We start from the raw sequence: 18,108 nt of genomic DNA on the forward strand, positions 1-18,108 counted from the left end.
CCACATAAGCAAAAAGAAAAAAGCCGGAAGTGGCGCTGTGGCTCAAGTGGTAGAGCGCTAGCCTTGAGCTGAAGAGCTGAGGGACAGCACCCAGGCCCCATGACCGGACCCCCCCCCCCAAAAGAAAAAAAAAGCAAGGCAGAAATAATGTAATGTGACCATATCAAATAAACATTATCTGTCTGATTCCTTTGCTATACTTGAAACCACCTTCTTTATCCTTGTAGAAAACAGAATACGAAATTGCTTAGGAGCATATATATTTTACTCATTGAACACAACATCAAAACCAAGATTGTTCTATTATCTGGGTGATGCTTAGCTTCAGGCAAACATAAGGATGCTCAGCCTAGAGTCCAAGTCTCTTGCACCTGCCCACAGGATGGTTCTTCCCCAAGTGCTAGGCCTCATGAAGAGATTGTTAACAGCACAACTTACTTTGAAATTCTTTCCTCATGATGGCATTGGTACTGTGGGAATACCCATAAGTGCCATCTTTGCTCTTCTTCCCTTCCTGTCTGGGACAAACACTGTAGGAAGGCACCAACCAACATGTCTGCCTTAACATTTTGCTTGGAGTAAGTTCAAAATGCTGTAGTTTTGTTTTATTTTCCATTTGTAGCCAAACTAAGGTCTAAAAACACATCTTCTAATGCCTTAAAAAACACCTGATCATTTGGGATGTCTTAGTATTGAACCTGGAAGGGTAAATGTCATACTAAGCCAGTAAATACTTAGAATTTCAATAGGAAGTCATAGGCAAGATAAAGTCTTATACTCAGTGTGGGGAGAATTAGAGGATTTTACTGCAAGTCAGGTTGGTTCTCTTTCTCTCTCTCTCTCTCTCTCTCTTTGTTGGTCGTGGGGCCTGAACTCTGGGCTTGGGCACTGTCCCTCAGCTCTTCAGCTCAAGGCTAGCGCTCTACCACTTGAGCCACAGTGCCACTTCTCTCTCTCTCTCTCTCTCTCTCTCAGTCAGTTAGTACAATTCTATTGGATGTGAATTTCGTATGGATCCGTTGTCATGACAAGGAGAATTAGAAAGTACCCTATCCAGTGGCTTACTGCAGGAATAGGTATGTTTGCCTAAGATCTCATATCCTGGAACCAGTGGAATCATTTAGCAGCATTGCTATCCAATTGCCTCAAATTGTTGAAATGGCTAAAGAATTGTTACAGATACTTGTCCAAATAGTAATGTAAACCTCAAACTAAAATTAGTTATAACTTCAAGTATTCATAAATTTAAGTATGGTGAAGCTGTTACATTAACCTATTAATACTGTGAATAAATCCATCAGTGCTCAACACTGGGTGACAGAATTTGAACTATAAACATTTCGTTTGCTTTCATTGTTGAACGTAAGATTTTCTTGTATTGGGGCTGGGAAGTTGGCTCAGTGGTAGAGCGCTTGCCTTGCATGCCTGAGGTCCTGAGTTAGATTCCTCAGCACCACAAAAGCAAAAAGAAAAAAGCCAGAAGTGGTGCTGTGGCTCAAGTGGTAGAGCGCTAGCCTTGAGCTGAAGAGCTGAGAGACAGCGCCCAGGCCCAGAGTTCAGGCCCCACAACCGGAGCCCCCCCCAAAAAAAAAAAAGATTTTCTTGTATTATTGTTTCCTAGAGATGTCTTCCTATGAAGTGGTCATGGCATTACATTTAAGTAACTAACCACCAGGTCAGGTGCCAGAGGCTTAGTCCTGTAATCCTAGCTACTTAGGAGTTTTAGGTCTGAGAACTGCATCTTGAAGCCAGCCCATGGAAGAAAAGTCCATGAGACTCTCATTTCCAATTGACCAACAAAAATCTGGAAATGCAGCTGTGGCTCAAGGCTTGAACAGCAACAACCTCAAAAAAACATTCAAGAGGTAGAGGTCTAAGAATTCAAGTCTCAGTGAGTATAAAAAAGAAAAATGGAGGTTAAAAATGCAGGTATAAAATATTTGAGATTTTTATACAGATATATACATATATTTTATGTGTTATACAATATACATGCATTTTCCATAATGCATATTTATACACATATTTACATAAATAATATTTATGGATAATAATTGTTACATGAACACTATTTGGTCAACAAAGCAAACAAGATTGTGTGTGTGAGTGTGGGTGTGTGTGTGTGTCTGTCTGTCTGTCTGTGTCTGTGTTGGTCCTGGGGCTTGAACTCTGGGCCTAGGCATGCTGTCCCTGAGCTCTTTAGCTCAATGCAAGCGCTCTACCACTTGATTGGAGGTAGAGTGTCATGGATTTTCCTTGCCTGGGCTGGCTTTGAACCAGATCAGATCTCAGCCTCCTGAGGAGCTAGGGTTATGGGTGTGAGCTATGGGCACTTGGCGAATATTTTGTGTATATGTAATTTTTAAAGTTTATGAAATTATGGATGGTTTTTGACATCTACAGAATCAGAAGCAAAACATTTGTTCTGAAATGCAATGTGTAACTGGTCAATTTATATGCAAATTTTTCATGGTTTATGTATAACATTGTGACTTGGTGCTGAAGGAATTGAGGTAAATAAGCAAACCATTAGTGATGTTTAGTACAAAGTTAGATAACAGTGCTTTTCTCATTGTTAGTATATGGCTAGTTTCTGAATGTTTGTCACAAAGCATGATGTCCTTACTAATGAGAAAGTAGAAGATTGCTCCTTAAATGAACAACTGTAATAGGTATCCACAGTAAAGCCATGGGAAATAGTCATAGGCCCTTTAAAAATGAGGACACATGCTTATGCTCCAAGGTTGAATGATGAAACTTTTAGACAAATCCTGTGATCTGATAAGAATATAGGCATTATGCATAATATTGTTCTTTTCTTTCTTTCTTTCCCAGTCCTGGCACTTGAACTCAGGACCTAGACACAGTCCGTGAGCTGCTTTTGCTCAAGGCTAGCACTTGAGCCACAGTACCATTTCCGGCCTTTTCTATTTATGTGGTACTGAGGAATCGAACCCAGGGCTTTATGCATGCAAGGCAAGCACTCTACCACAGAGCCACATTTCCAGCCACATAACATTAAGTCTTGAGAGCTCTCTGGACCCTGTTCTTAGAGCACCACTAAAGCAGGACTCCCAGAGAACTTGGAGAGTGAACCAGAGTGACAACTGAGTGTCCTAGGCCTAGCTTTTGTCTTCTCTAAATCCTGAAGTGTAAATGATTCCTGTTTCTGTTTTAGCAGTGGATTCCTGAGGTTGACCCCAAGACCACAATACAGACATCATGAGGAAATACTGGACCCAGAATAATGCACAAAGATTTGGTCTTGTGGGACGTGAGTTCTTCAAAAGAGAAGATTCTTACAGCATTCTTTTTTTTTTTGGATCTGGTCGTGGGGCCTGAACTCTGGGCCTGGGCGCTGTCCCTCAGCTCTTCAGCTCAAGGTTAGCACTCTACCACTTGAGCCACAGCGCCACTTCCAGCTTTTTGTTTATGTGGTGCTGAGGAATCAAACCCAGGGCCTCAGGCATGCAAGGCAAGCACTCTACCACTGAGCCACCTTCCCAGCCCCAAAAGAGAAGATTCTTGATATTCTATTCTGTCTTTCAGTTGGTGTGTCAGGGGAGGTAAGGAGGTTTGGGATTAAATGGGTTATGTTGAATCTTGTTATCAAGTTTAAACCCAAAGAAAAATCCTAAAAGAGGAGCGTGTTTCCTTCAATGGAACAACAAAAAAAAAAGGCAGATAACCAAATTTTGGGCCAGTTTTTGTGATTGGCATTTTTTTTTTCCTGAACAGGAAAGGCGGGGTAGAACTCTGACAGGCAAGGCTGTGGCTGTTGTGGGGCAACACTGCCATCGTGTGGAAATCATTTCAGAAATCTGTAGGCCGGGAGCATTTCCTCCTTACAATCTTAGTGGTTGAGGTAGGTAGGGCTTCAGGTGGTCAAATGGGTGAAGACCTGAATGGCTTCCCAAACATTTCTTCTGCCATTGGGTCGGAGCAATGCACAAATGCAGAGGTGTGGTGTAGATCTTTTATGGAGACTAAGAATCAGGACTCAGTTGGCTAGGGTTTTGAATCAAGAGAGATGTAGAAGAGTAGAGCTTTAATTCTGCAGAGAAATGTCAACTGATTACTGGGTGGATCTGGCAGGTTTGGTTGTTGTGGATTAAAGCCTATATAGAATTAATTATGCAGACAAATAAATTACTCCTGTGGCTAAAGGAGGAGGCACAGGACCTTGTGACAGAAGCACTGGAGTACTGGATGACTTTTTGTCCTGTTGATTTTTGATTTGTTCTTGCCTGGACAGGTGACCAAAACAGGGTTTCAAGTTAGACAAAGGTACTACCATTAAACTTGTCATGCCCTCAGGCCTAGATAAAAGGTTTCAGGGAATTTTTTTCTTAAGTTTGAGGAGAGAACAGGCCTGTGGAGGCATCTTTATAATCAATCAGATATGGAATTTTAGGAAAAGGGTATGGATAATTGTGAATGGATTTATAGTTTGAGGCTAAAGAACTTTAATGTGGAAGATACTGTAGGGTTCTATACCTCTTCTCCCAGCTCTCAGGAGCCCAAAGCAGGAGGTTTAGTACTTCCATGACAGTCCATATCGTATAGAAAATTTCAAGACAGCCTGTGGTCCATAGCAAGACCCTCTCTCAAAAGCTTACAGAGTAAAACTTGATATATACAAAACAATGAATTTGAAAACTTAAAATTTTCTCCTCAAATATGTTTTATTAGTATATATCTTTTTTTTTTCTTTTCTTTTTGGTCGGTCATGCGGCCTTAACTCTGGGCCTGGGCGCTGTTCCTCAGCTCTTCAGCTCAAGGCTAGCGATTTACCACTTGAGCCACAGCGCCACTTCCAGCTTTTTCTGCTTATGTGGTGCTGAGGAATCGAACCCAGGGCCTCATGCATACAAGGCAGGAACTCTATCTACCACTGAACCACTTTCCCAACCCTTAATATATATTCTTATTGCTAGAAGGCTTCATTGTAAAATTCCATGGATAGATATATGATCCATATTACAGGAAGAAGCTGAGTATGTCCATTATATTCCTTAGACCCAATTGCCCAAGCCACCATTGCCCATCCTCTAGAAAGTTTTACAGAATTGTATGGCTTCCCCATTTACTGTTCCTTCTGAGACATTTCTTGGACCTTTACTCTGCTTCCTCTGAGTCACTACAGACTACATATGTTAGTGGAAGTTGTTGGTACATGTCTTGTACATTAAAACACAGAAGTCAGGAGGGATCTAGTGGCTGATTGTGGCTCCTTGTGAAATCCTGATAATTTTTGCTCGAAACCACCAATAGAGGCTAGAACCATTGCCAAGAATCATTCATGTTATTTTATTTTATTTCTGTTGTCGGTGGTGGGCTTGAATTCCGGGCCTGGGCACTGTCCCTGAGCTCTTCAGCTCAAGGCAAATGCTCTACCACTTGAGAAACATGGCCACTTCCCTCATTCATTTTGTTTTGAATTGATATTGCTCACACTGACCCGATCACAGGCCTTGGTGTCAATGTCTACCTGGCTTTCTAGGTTTACCTCAAGATGAAACCCAAGTTTTAGTCTCTTAGGTGTTTTAGGAAAAGGTGAAATGGCTCAGCTTGGTGCCCAAGGGGCTTCCAAGGCTCTCTAGGACACCCCTCCGCCAACTGCAATGCCTCATGGGAAAGAGCCTATAATTGTGCACAGCTTGTAGAAACTATATCCTCATGATGGCAGTAGAGCGCCATAAGAGCTCCAGAAGCACCATCTTAGCGTGCTCTCCTCCCGCCCTTCTTGTCTATAAAAAAAAAAAAAAATCACCAATGCCTACATTTAAGCCCAGAGTTTTCTTTAAGGAATCACACATTTGATATCAAAAGGAAACCCCCAAACAATATTCCAAAGGATGATCGTGTTTAATGAAACAAACAAACAAAAATGGTCGTTTAAAAACTATTTGCAGCCTTTGTCTCTTTATTTTATTTTTGTAAAGTCGGGAAGAACGTCTCCAGGCGACATTGTCAACTGAAGGTAAACACTGCCATTTTGCGGAAATAGGTTCAGAAATCCTAAAGCCAAAATATTTCCTCCGAGAAACTGCGAGCCGTTTGAGGAAGGTAGAACCTTAGAAAGTCATTTGCAGTCTGCCAAAGTCATCTAAACTTTCTTTGATAAGGATTGTGCATTATATCCTGAGAATATCTAGAATGGACCCAAAGCCCAGTAGAAAAGTGGTACCTTGTGAAATTCTGCTAACTGTCCTTCGTGGGATCAGAACAAGGAAAGTGGCTAAAAACATCTGTCTGTTTTTCAATTGATTCTTATTACTATTCTCATTGCACACATTTGGCGGAACAGAGACCCTTCCCCAGGACTTCTTGTGTTCTTGTCTTCTGACAAGTGGGGGTCCACTCAAGATCCCATCCGTTTCCCCTCCCCCCCCACTCTCCCGGTTTTGTGCCAGCATGCCTGCAGTGTCCAGGTCACCCTCTGGAGAAGGTGAAATGTTCCATCTTGTAGCCCAAATGGCTCCCAAAGAAAGTTCTTTAGAATTCCTCTTCCCCCAACTGCTATGTGTAATGGAAGATAATATAATGTTGCACGGCTTTTAGAAACTATACCCGCATGATGGCAGTAGTGCGCCACGAATGGGCTAGAGCTGCCATTTTGGACTGCTCTCCTCCCACCCTTATTGTCTGAAAAAAAATCTATAACCTCTAACCATAGACAAAGGAGCCAGCAAATATGGCTGTTTCTTGTTTCTCTTAATGGAACAGGCTTAAATACTATCTTTTTCTTCCTTTTCCCTCTCACACTATAGTTATGTCTACTCTTGTCCATTAGGACTTATGAAGATCTGATATCTAGATGAGAAATATGAGTATATTCAATATATTCATCTCAAAGTATATTCAGGGAACTTTTTATGTGATTGAATTTGAAAGATTCCAATTTCAACACTGTTCTAGAATTTATATAATAAATATAAAATATATTATTGATTGTTATATAATATTACATATATTGTTATACAGTATTATATAAATTTGAAATATATAAGTAATATAAATATATACTATGCACAATATACATTTATGCTTATTTTTCATTTTTTTTTCTGATGAGGACAAGTTATCTTGATGAAGCCCAGGCTGGTCTGAATTTCATGATGCTCCTACTTCAGCTATCCAAGTGCTGAAACACATTCATTCATATAACAAGGGGGCAGAATCTGAAGATATTTTCAAAGAAGATTTTCGGGTGCAAACTTTAGCAAAATGTGAACCTCTTTATTTATTTTTGAGATGTGTATATAAGATTATCCATAGAAAAATAAACAGGCTTTTATGGAAAAAAATATTAAATGCAACCTAAATATTTTGTCATGAGAAATGCAAACAAGAATATCTATAAATGCTCCATTTTCTAAAATCCAGGAATTGCAATCTTTAAAAAAAATTTAAGGGAATGTGCCAAAATCTACTCAAGAGCCATAAGTGAAAATGAAAGAGGTAACTGATCAATTTATATACACATCTATTGTGGTCTTTCATTATTTATTTATTTAGACAGTCATGGGGCTTGAACTTTGGGCCTGGGCACTGTCCCTCAGCTCTTCAGCTAGTGCTTTACCACCTGAGCAACTGGGGTACTTCCTGTAATCCTAGCTACCCAGGAAGCTGAGACCTGAAGATTTCAATTTAAAGCCAGCAGAGACAGAAAAGACTCTCTTCAATGAACTACTAAAAAGCCAGAGGTGGAGTGTGAATCAAAGTGGTAATGTGTAGCTTTGAGCAAAAAAGCTCAGGAACAGTTGTCCAGGCCCTGAGTTCAAGGCTTAGAACCAGTACCCCCCCCCCCAAAACAAAACAAAAATCAAAAACAAAAAACCCCAAACAAACAAAAACGGATGGAGAAGGACAATTCTTGGGTTTTGAAGGTAAACACTGCCATCTTGCAGAAAGTTTCAGAAATCCCAACCCAAGGACATTTTCTCCAAGGAAATTCAGCAAAGGAACGGAAGAAGTCAGCAACTGAGGAAATCAAATGGGATTAAACCCATTCTTGACCTCTTTTTTTTCTTCCATTTTTAAAACTGGACTCATTGGAGATTGCCAAAGTCATCGAAACTTCTTTTAGAACAGGCCTGTCCTTTAGTTCCGAGAATAGCTAGGATAAACTCAAAGCCTGATAGTAAACTCATACCTTGTGAATTCTTGCTAACTCCTAGAACATCCATTTGAAGAATAACATCTGTTTTTCATGTTCTTTTAGTATTGCAAACACTGAGAAACAGAAGCTCCACCCCACAACTTCCTGCTTCAATATCATCACTATCATCTGACACACACCACTCTAGGTTATACACTCTCCAGCTTCTGTGCCACAATGATACGTCACAGTTCCTGGTTCTCTCTATGACTTTAGGAGAAGGTAAATCTGGCCACCCTGGAGTCCGCGTGTCTTCCAAGTCCCTGTAGGAAAAAATACCTTCCGCCATTTACTATGCCTCATGGGAAGGAAGCTGTAATGGTGCATTGCTTCTTGGAATCGTTTTCCTCAGGATGGCAGTAGCGCTCCACAGATTACAGAAGCCTTGGCGCTTTTCTCCCACCCTTTCCGTCTAGAAAAAAACACCGCTCTGTGGTAAAGGCACCAGCAGATTTAGATGCTTTGGGTTTTTGTTCAGCTTGACTGAACAGGCTAACTAGTTGGGGGGGGGGGCTACCTTGGTTTCCCATGTGAATCCAATATGAGCCCAAATAGCACCACTCATCCAGGTTCTTGCTATCTCTGATGTAATTTTCACTCTTTGTTGCCCATGCAGTTTTGCACATTTTCATTTGTCTGCTCAGCATGTTATGCTCAGTGTTTTTCCCACTACATAAAATTCCTGACACAAAATGAATTGGACATCCAACCTTATGAAAAGAAGAATGTGCTGACAATCCAATGGCATGCATCTCTAGTAACCTAGAAAGGTTATCTCCAAGGCTATGAAATGATACCTGTGTTCTGCCTTACCACTGAATCAGGAATTTGTAAGACTTGTCCATTGCCTTATCTCAACAGTACGTATGAACTGTCTCTGTTGCATGTCAACATGCAAAATATGGAAGAACACGTCTATATGCCTCACACAGAACAACACGTGTTTATACATTGTCTCCATAATCTCCCTTTTTCTCTTGGTTTTGCAGTTTTCTGTTGCTAAAAAATGCTCTTTTAATATTACCCATTGAGATTTTTACTTCGCTAGCGCTCTACTAATTTTAGGCACGGCTGCATTTCCCATTTTCTGATGGCTAATTGGAGATAAGAGTCTCACGGGGACTTTTCTGCCCCTGCTGGCTTCAAACAATGATCCTCTGATCTCATCATCCTGAGTAGCTAGGATTACAGGCGTGAGCCACCAGCACCAGGCCCACTTTTTTTTTTTTTTTAATGAAAACTAGAAAAAAAAACTTTGTTGTGATTTGTTGGTTGGTTGGTACCTGGGTTTGAGCTCAGCCTTTATGTTTGCTAGGCTAACTATCATTTGAGACTTAGTCCTGCTCTTTGCTAGTTATTTTAGAAATGGACCCTTATCAAACTTATTTGACTAGGTTCGATTTTAACCATGATTCTTTAGATCTCAGTTTCTGGAGTATGAGGTATGAGTTGCAAGTACAAGTGATAAACACTTATTTTTTAAAAAGTGGATTTGATCTGTACAGAAACAAAGCAGATACAACTTAAAAGGACTATATCAAATAAAGCACTGAGGAAGCTTCAGATACCTATTGTGTGTGTGTGTGTGTGTTTGTCAGTTTTGGGGCTTGAACTCTTAGCCTGGGCGCTGTCCCTCAGCTCTTCAGCTAAAGGCTAGTGCTCTACCACTTGAGCCACAGCATCACTTCCGTTTTTCTGACTGGTTTATTAGTGATAAAAGTTTCATGGACATTCCTGCCCGGGATGGCTTTGAACCATGATCCTCAGTTCTCAGCCTCCTGAGTAGCTAGGATTATAGGCGTGAGCCACTAGCTCCTGGCCTTTTTTTTTTTTGATAGACACCTATATCTGATTCTTTTTGGGACTTAAAGCCACTTTTTTTCCTTCTTGAGACCACATAAAATACTGAATTACTTATTAGCATATATAATTTTCTCATTAAATACAACATCAGAATCAAGATGGCTCCAGTCTGTCCATATTTTTCTTTTTCCTTTTTTTTTTTTTGTCGGTCGTGGGGCTCGAACTCTGGGCCTGGGCGCTGTCCCTCAGCTCTTCAGCTCAAGGCAAGCGCTCTACCATTTGAGCTACAGCGCCACTTCCGGTTTTCTGGTGGTTTTATTGGATCTCACGGTCTCTCCTGCCCGGGCTGGCTTTGAACCGCGATCCTCAGATCTCAGCCTCCTGAGTAGCTAGGATTACAGGTGTGAGCCACCAGCGCCCGGCTTCTGTCCATATTTTTTAGGCCTAGGAAAACACAAGGATGTCCAACTTGGAGCCCAAATCTCTTCCAACTACTAACAGGCTGGTTCTCCTAAGTGCTAGCATACATGAGGCATATTTTGTACGGAAACTATTTTGTCACAATGGCAGTAGTGCTCCAGGAATGTCCACAAGTGACATCCTTGTATTCCCTTCTGTGGGCCTTCCTGTCTGCAAAGAAAGCCACCAGCCAAGCTGGCTGTCTTACTTTTGCCCAGGCCTTGTAGACGTTCACACTAGTACTGTTTTGCCTTATTTTCCATTTCAAGTCAAACGTAGGTCTAAAACCACTTCCCTTGCTTTCATAGACCAGCGAAAGAATGAAATTTCTTTTGAAGTCAGCAGCTTATAAGTTTCTAATATAGGAATTCCTAAGCAAGGCCGAGGCTTATACCAAGTGTGTGAGTGGGATTAGAGGATTTCATTCAAAGTCATGCTGGCTTCTGTGGGTCTTTTTTCTCCCCTTGAAACCAGGCAGTTGAACTCCACTTGATATGTTTTTTTTGGGGGGGGGGCAGAGGGGGTCCTGGTCTTGCAGTCTGAACTCTGGGCCTGGGCGCTGTTCCTCAGCTCTTCAGCTCAAGGCTAGTGCTCTACCACTTGAGCCACAGCGCCACTTCCGGCTTTTTTCTTTCTGCTTATGTGGTGCTGAGGAATTGAACCCAGGGCCTCATGCATGCAAGGCATGTGCTCTACCACTGAGCCACCTTCCCAGCCCTGGGTGTTTTTTTTTTTTTTGGTCATGATATTGTCAAAATATAAAGATGAAAATAGCCAGTGACTTTTTGTAGGAACGTGTGTGTTTTATGAAGCTCTGAGCTACAGCCTAAGATCTATAGGCTCATTACCTGGAACCAGGAATGTAATTTAGCAGTGGAAATGTTTAGACTCAAGAATTATTCAAACTTCTTCTAAGGAATTATTACAGATACTAGTCCAATTACTAATGAGAACCCTAAATAAAAATTAGTTATATAGCTAGGTGCTAGTGGCTTTGCTTGTAATCCTAACTGGTCAAGAAGCTGAGATTTAGGGCTCACAGTTCAAAGCCATCTAGGGCTGGAAAGTTAGAATGATTCTTGCATCCAAATGAGCAGAAAAAAGCTGGAATTGGAGCTGTGGGTCAAGTCAGAGCCTTAACCTTGAGTAAAAAAGTTCAGGGACCAGCACCATGGCCTTGAATGCCTGCAGGTAAACAAAAAAATTAGTTACACTGTAAAGTATTCATAAATTTAGGTTTGATTGTGTGTAGATTCTCTTTTTTGTAAGTAGTTTTATGAAGGAATTTTAATTTAAGAAATCAGTTTATAAGTACGTCTTGATTAATGTCACCTGTTCCATCTTTCTTCCCAGACTTTCCCAATTAAAGGTACATTGTTATGAGTTTCAACAAAGAAACTGGTAAAAAGGCTTAGAAGAATTTCTCATTTTAAAGGCATCACCTAACACAAGTGTGTGTTACCTATCAGATAACTTCCCCATCTGAGGCTATTGTAGATAATAGATGGTAAGGAAGCATAATTGCTTCTTGAAACACAAAAAAAGTGGTGGCAATTATGACATTCTAAGCCAAATATCTAAATTGTAACTGATATACATATTTTGTTTTCATTTGTGTGTGTGCTGGTCTTGGGGCTTGAATTCATTGCTAGTGCTCTACTATATGAGTCACAGCTGCCCTTGTATTTTTTGATGGTTAATTGGAGATAAGAGTCTCAGGAACTCTCAGGTTGGTTTGAACTGCCAACCTCAAATCTGAGGCTCCTGAATAGCTAGGATTTTATAGATTTAGCCACTGGTGTTAGGGTTAGGATCTGTCTCTGTCTTGTGTGTGTGTGTGTGTGTCTGTGTGTGTATATATATGCAGATCTATCTATCTATAAAACTTCAGATTTCATGACCTCTGATGTAGAAAAGTTACTTTTCAGTTCCAAAGAAGCAGAAACAGTGGTAAAAGCCTGATTGCAGAAGTGAAAAAGGTCTTTTTTTTTTTTTAATACCACAAGGGCGGGAGGAGCGCACTCTCAAATGGTGGTTCTTGCTCCCATGTGGAGTTCTACTGCCATCATGCGGATACAGTTTCTACAAGCAGAGAACCACTTTGTACAAGAGGTGCGCCATTACAGTTTCCTTCGCTCAGACATAGCAATTAGTGGGAAGAGTGCTCCAAAGAGCCTTAGAAGACACTTTAACATTCTACTAAATCCTAAAGGTGACCTAGACACTGCAGGCAAGCTAGCATAGAACCTGGAGAGTTGGGGACCCTAGAGTGGAGCCCTAGTTGTAAGAAGACAAGGATAGGGGAAGTCGTGGGGCGGGGCTTCTGTTCCGCCAAGTGTGGGCAACACTAGAAAATCGCTTGGAAGGCAAATAGATGTTCTTAGAATCTCTCCTTGTTATGATCCCAAGGGAACAGTGTTAGTATTTTAAAAGGTACCATTTTGCTTCTGTTCTATTCTGGCTTCTGTTTGGATATACTAGACTGTCCTGTTCCAGGAAGATTAGATGCTCTTTCATGCCGTCATTGATTGAGCTTTTTGCTCTAATTTTTGGTGTTACTTGATTTCAGACCATGTTCCTCAGCTTCCTGAGTTCCTGGGAGTACAAGTGTGAGCCTTTGGCTTTTTAAGGGGTCTATTTTCACAGCTGCCTTGTGGTTTCCCAGCAGCAAATGCTCCTGGAGTTAGATTTCTGAAACCATTTCCACATGATGGAAGTGTTTACTGTCAATATCCAGGAATCTGATATATGATCTGTCCTTCTGCCTATTAGTTTTTTAAAAAGAAAAGAGAAAACATATATTCCAGAAGCTTTGGTAATGACGCCTTTTTGTTCAGTTTTATCTTTTAGGAGTTTGCTTTAGGCTTCCATTTTATATCAAAGGGAGATCTATCCTACAAAACGAATTAATTCTACTCGTTGGCAATTTTTTTAGACAGGAAGGGCGGGAGGGATACTCCAAGATAGCGGCTCTGGTCTTCTTGTGGCGCACTACTGCCATCATGCGGATTTGGTTTCTACAAACCGTGCGCCATTACATTAGCCTTCCCAGAATGCCTAGCAGATGGCGGAAGGGGTGTCCTAAAGAAACTTGGAAGCAGCTTGGGATTCAAGCTGGGCCTTTTCGCCTTTTCTCAAAGCCCTAAGTGGTGGCAAACCTTGTTTTTTTCTTTTTAACTGTGAAAATACCGTACAGAGGAGTTACAATTTCATGAGCAAGGAATGAGTACATTTCTTATCAAGCATTGTTGCCTCCTCCTTTCAAATCTTGTTCTTTTTTTTTCCTTGTTTGCTCTGTGTGTGTGTGTCTGTCTGTCTGTCTTTTTCCTGCCAAGGGCAATGTGAATTTTTTTTTTAAATTGTCTGTCGTGGGGCTTGAACTCTGGGCCTGGGCACTGTCCCTCAGCTCTTCAGCTCTACCACTTGAGCCACTGTGCCACTTCTGGTTTTCTGAGTGGTTTATTGGAGATAAGAGTCTCATGGACTTTCCTGCCCTGGCTGGCTTTGAACTTCCACCCTCAGATCTCAGCCTCCTGAATAGCTAGGATTACAGGCGTGAGCCACTGGTGTCTGGCTTGTGAATATATTTTTTTAATACATCATTTGAGGTCTACACAAAACTTGAGGCAGACAGACTCCTATCAGCAAAGAAGATGATTATGTGTCTGTTCTATGTAGTACCACATGATTTCAAAGCCCTTCAACTGGAATTTCCCTACCTTATTCGAGTAGGGGGCCTGAGGTGAATCGGTAGCTTCCAGAAAGTCATGGCACTGTTCCTCTGTTCCTCCCATTGTCGACAATACCAGAGAAATTTACTCTGAGAAAAATGGGAGGTCTTAAGGATGTTTGTGCCTTCTTTACTCTTCAGCAGAGTTAGGAAAATTTCACCAGTTATTTTTGTGCTGTGCCCTTTGAGTTCCTTTGAATTCAGTCAAGTATAAAGGACAGGCCTGTTCAACAGAATATTTTTATTTGGTATGCTTCCAGTGAATCTCACATTTAAAAAAAATGCTAGGGATGGCAATGTGGCTCAGTGGTAAAGTGCTTGCCTAGCATGCGTGAAGCCCTGGGTTCAATTCCTCAGTACCACATTAATAGAAAAAGTCAGAAGTGGCACTGTGGCTCAAGTGATTGAGTGCTAGCCTTGAGCTAAAAAAGCTTCGGGAGAGTGCCCAGGCCTGAGTTCAAGCCCCTCAACTGGCAAAAAACAAAAACAAAACAAAAATTTAAAAAGTTGCTAACAGCTGGGGTGTGAACATGATATACATTGTTTATATTTTAAATATACTGTGCATAATATTCATATACAGTATCATAAAGCACACTGGTGTTTGACCATAAGGATGAAATCAGATGCTGCTAAATTTCTCCTGTAATTTTCCAAAGAGTAAAGAAGAGAAACCCTCCTTTATTCATGAGCTAGTAAATAAAGTTTATACCCGGGCAGTGCTGGAAATCTTCCTCTCTACTTCTTCTAACTTTACTTCTAAGCCTAGGCCTAGTCATTCTTGGTCTCTCATTCTCAAGGATCCACACCAAGGCTCTGCTGTTGTGCATTGCTCCTGCCTGTTTACAGAGGACATGTTGGGGATGCTATGTTCAGGTCTGGGTCTTTTGGGCATTCCATGGCTCTATCTCCTTCAAAGCTAGAACTTGCTATAATATTGGCTTGAGGATTTCTAAAACTGTTTCTGCATGATAGCAGTGTTGACCCAGAAGAGCCAAGGAGCCAGCCTGCAAGAGCTTTGCTTCTACCCTTCCTGTAAAACTGCTCTCCATAGTAATTGTCCAGTTTTTCACTACCATCATCAGTTTAAGAAGGTTATATTTTCTTCCACATCTTTGCTAATACTTGTATTATCTTTTTCCAAATAAAAATCCTATCTGGCTTGGCTTGTCCTCACGTCTTTAATCCCAGTTACCAGAGACAATTGTAGAACTAGGCCAATCCCAGGCCAAAGGTAAGGAGCCTCCATGTCAAAACAGAAACTGAGTATGATGGTGTATTCCCATCTTTTGGAAGGATGAGGTAGGATTGTTGTCCTAGGCTGGTCTCAGGCATAAAGCTTTAGACCTTATATTTTAAGCAAAAAGAAAAATAAAAAAGGACGGGAGACATAGCTGGCCTAGTAGGCACAAAGACTAATTCTCAGAGTTAGGAAAGAAAAGAATTAGAAAAGAAAAAATCTTATTTTAGTGTTTGAAGTGGTGTCAAGAGGTAATTTTATATTTCTGTTCTCATGAATTTGTTGGGAATTTGTATAACTTCTTATAAGAAACGTCTTTTTAAATGCCGTGTCAATACTCTGAATATTAGAACCTTTTCAGATAACTGGTTTGAAAATGTTTTCTCTTATTCTGCTAGCTGCCTCTTTATCTGATTAATCATAGCTTTAATGGAAGTAACTTCAAAATTCTAGTGAAATCCAATTTACTTTTTTCTTCTGATTTGCTCTTGGTAGCATACTCAAGAAATCACTGTAAAAATCAAAAGACATGAAATTTTACCCTTATATTATCCTGTAAAATTTCCACAATTTCAGCTTTTACAATGAGAAATTTAACATTTTCTTTTGCTTTGGGGATTTGAACCTATGGCTTTATATTTGCTAGGTACGCAGTCTACCAGTGGAGCTACACCCTAACCTATTTTGCTTTAGTTTTTTTTTTAATTTTTGGGTCCGGTTGTGGGGCCTGAACTCTGGGCCTGGGTGCTGTCCCTGAGCTCTTCAGCTCAAGGCCAGCACTCTACCGCTTGAGCCACAGCGCTTTTTGCTTATGTGGTGCTGAGGAATCAAACCCAGGGCCTCAGGCATGCAAGGCAAACACTCTACCACTGAGCCACCTTCCCAGCCCTGCTTTAGTTTTTTGTTGTTGTTGTTGTTCAGATAGTTTTTGCCTGATGCAGTCTTGGACCATGAGTCTCCTTACCTCTGCCTCTTCTATAGGTAGGATTACAGGCATGTAACAGTAGGCCTGACCCATTAACTTTGTTAAATTTTGAGCTTAGTTTTCTATATGTGACTGTAAGGTCTCACTGGATCTTTTGGTATGGGGATAACCAGAATGAATTTAATACTCTGTTAAAAATCAGTTCATCATAGTATACGTGTTACCTTTAGTCTCTATATTTCACTGGTCTCTAAGTGTACTTTTGTAACAACTTTTCGTTTCTTTTTTCTTTTTTTTTTTGGTCAGTCATGGGGTATGAACTCTGGGCCTGAGCAGTGTCCCTGAGCTCTTCAGCTTAAGGCTAGTGCTCTACCACTTTGAGCCACAGTGCCACTTCCAGTTTTCTGGTGGTTAATTGGAGATAAGAGTCTCACAGACTTTCCTGCCCAGGATGGCTTTGAACCAGGATTCTCAGATCTCAGCCTCCTGAGTAGCTAAGATTACAGGCATATGGAAATAAGGTTTCAAACCACCTTGGTGTTCTTATTTAAGATTGTTTTGGCTACTCATATGTCTTATACTTCTGTATGAATTTCAGGATCAGCTCTTATTCCATTGATGTAAAAATTGTCATTAGAAATGATGATAGAGACTATACCAAATCTGTAGATTGCTTAGAGTAATATTGCCAATAGAGCTTTTATTTGCTTTCCAAGTAATAATGTATGTTATCTTCATATCCTTCAGGTCTCACTTCAGGACTTTGGAGAAGGCAGAGACCTCACTGAAAAGTTTTACCCTTTCTTGGGCTGGGAAGGTGGCTCAGTGGTAGAGTGCTTGCCTTGTATACATGAGGCCCTGCGTTTGATTCCTCAGCACCACATAAGCAGAAAAAGCTGGAAGTGGGGTTGTGGCTTAAGTTGTAGAGCACTCACTTTGACCTGAACAGCCAAGGGACAGTGTCCAGGCCCAGAGTTCAGGCCCCATAACTGACACCCCCCCCCAAAAAAAAAGTTTTACCCTCTCTCAAATTCATATAGGTCCTCATGGGAAGGAAGAGATATTAGCATACAATGTAGTTCAAATTATCTCAATATTCCAATAGTGGCACAGATATGCCCATAAACTGTCATTATTCAGAAGTTCTTTGAGTTTTTATATTAGTCATTTGTCATTTTTTTTGCAGGTCCTGGGGCTTGAACTCACAGCCTGGGTGCTGCCTCAGAGTAGTTTATTAGAGATCAGAGTCACAGAGTTTCCTGCCCAGGCTGGCTTTGAAGCACAGTTCTCAAATCTCAGCCTCTTCAGTAGCTAGGATTACAGGAGTGAGACACTGTCACCCAGCTTACAAATTATTTTTTTAATTTCTAAAATGCTACAAATTTAGGGAGTCCACATTTGTGTTCCCTGAAGCCTAGAATAATTAATAAAATAAACACCATTTTTACTAGATTTAAATTAGTCAAGATGGTTTGTATTTCCTTTGTCTCAAGAAATTAAAAGATAACATAATACCCAGGAAATAAAGACAACTCACCAAATCTGCTCTCATTATTCTTGCTGATCCTTTATCTAGAGGGAGGCTTCTTACACAAATGACTCTATTAAAAAAGTTTTGAAGGTTAATATAAGCCAGATAATGACATATTATTAAATGTTAATAAACAATCAAAAGTCCAAACAAATGAGGAAAAGTGAATTAGCTCAACATTAGTGTATTCCATGGTAGGATAGCACAATGCTTTACACTTGGTAATTTACAAAACATAGAATTTATACATAGTTTT

Source organism: Dipodomys ordii, unplaced genomic scaffold, assembly GCF_000151885.1.
Source record: "Dipodomys ordii isolate 6190 unplaced genomic scaffold, Dord_2.0 Scaffold38, whole genome shotgun sequence".
Taxonomy (NCBI): domain Eukaryota; kingdom Metazoa; phylum Chordata; class Mammalia; order Rodentia; family Heteromyidae; genus Dipodomys; species Dipodomys ordii.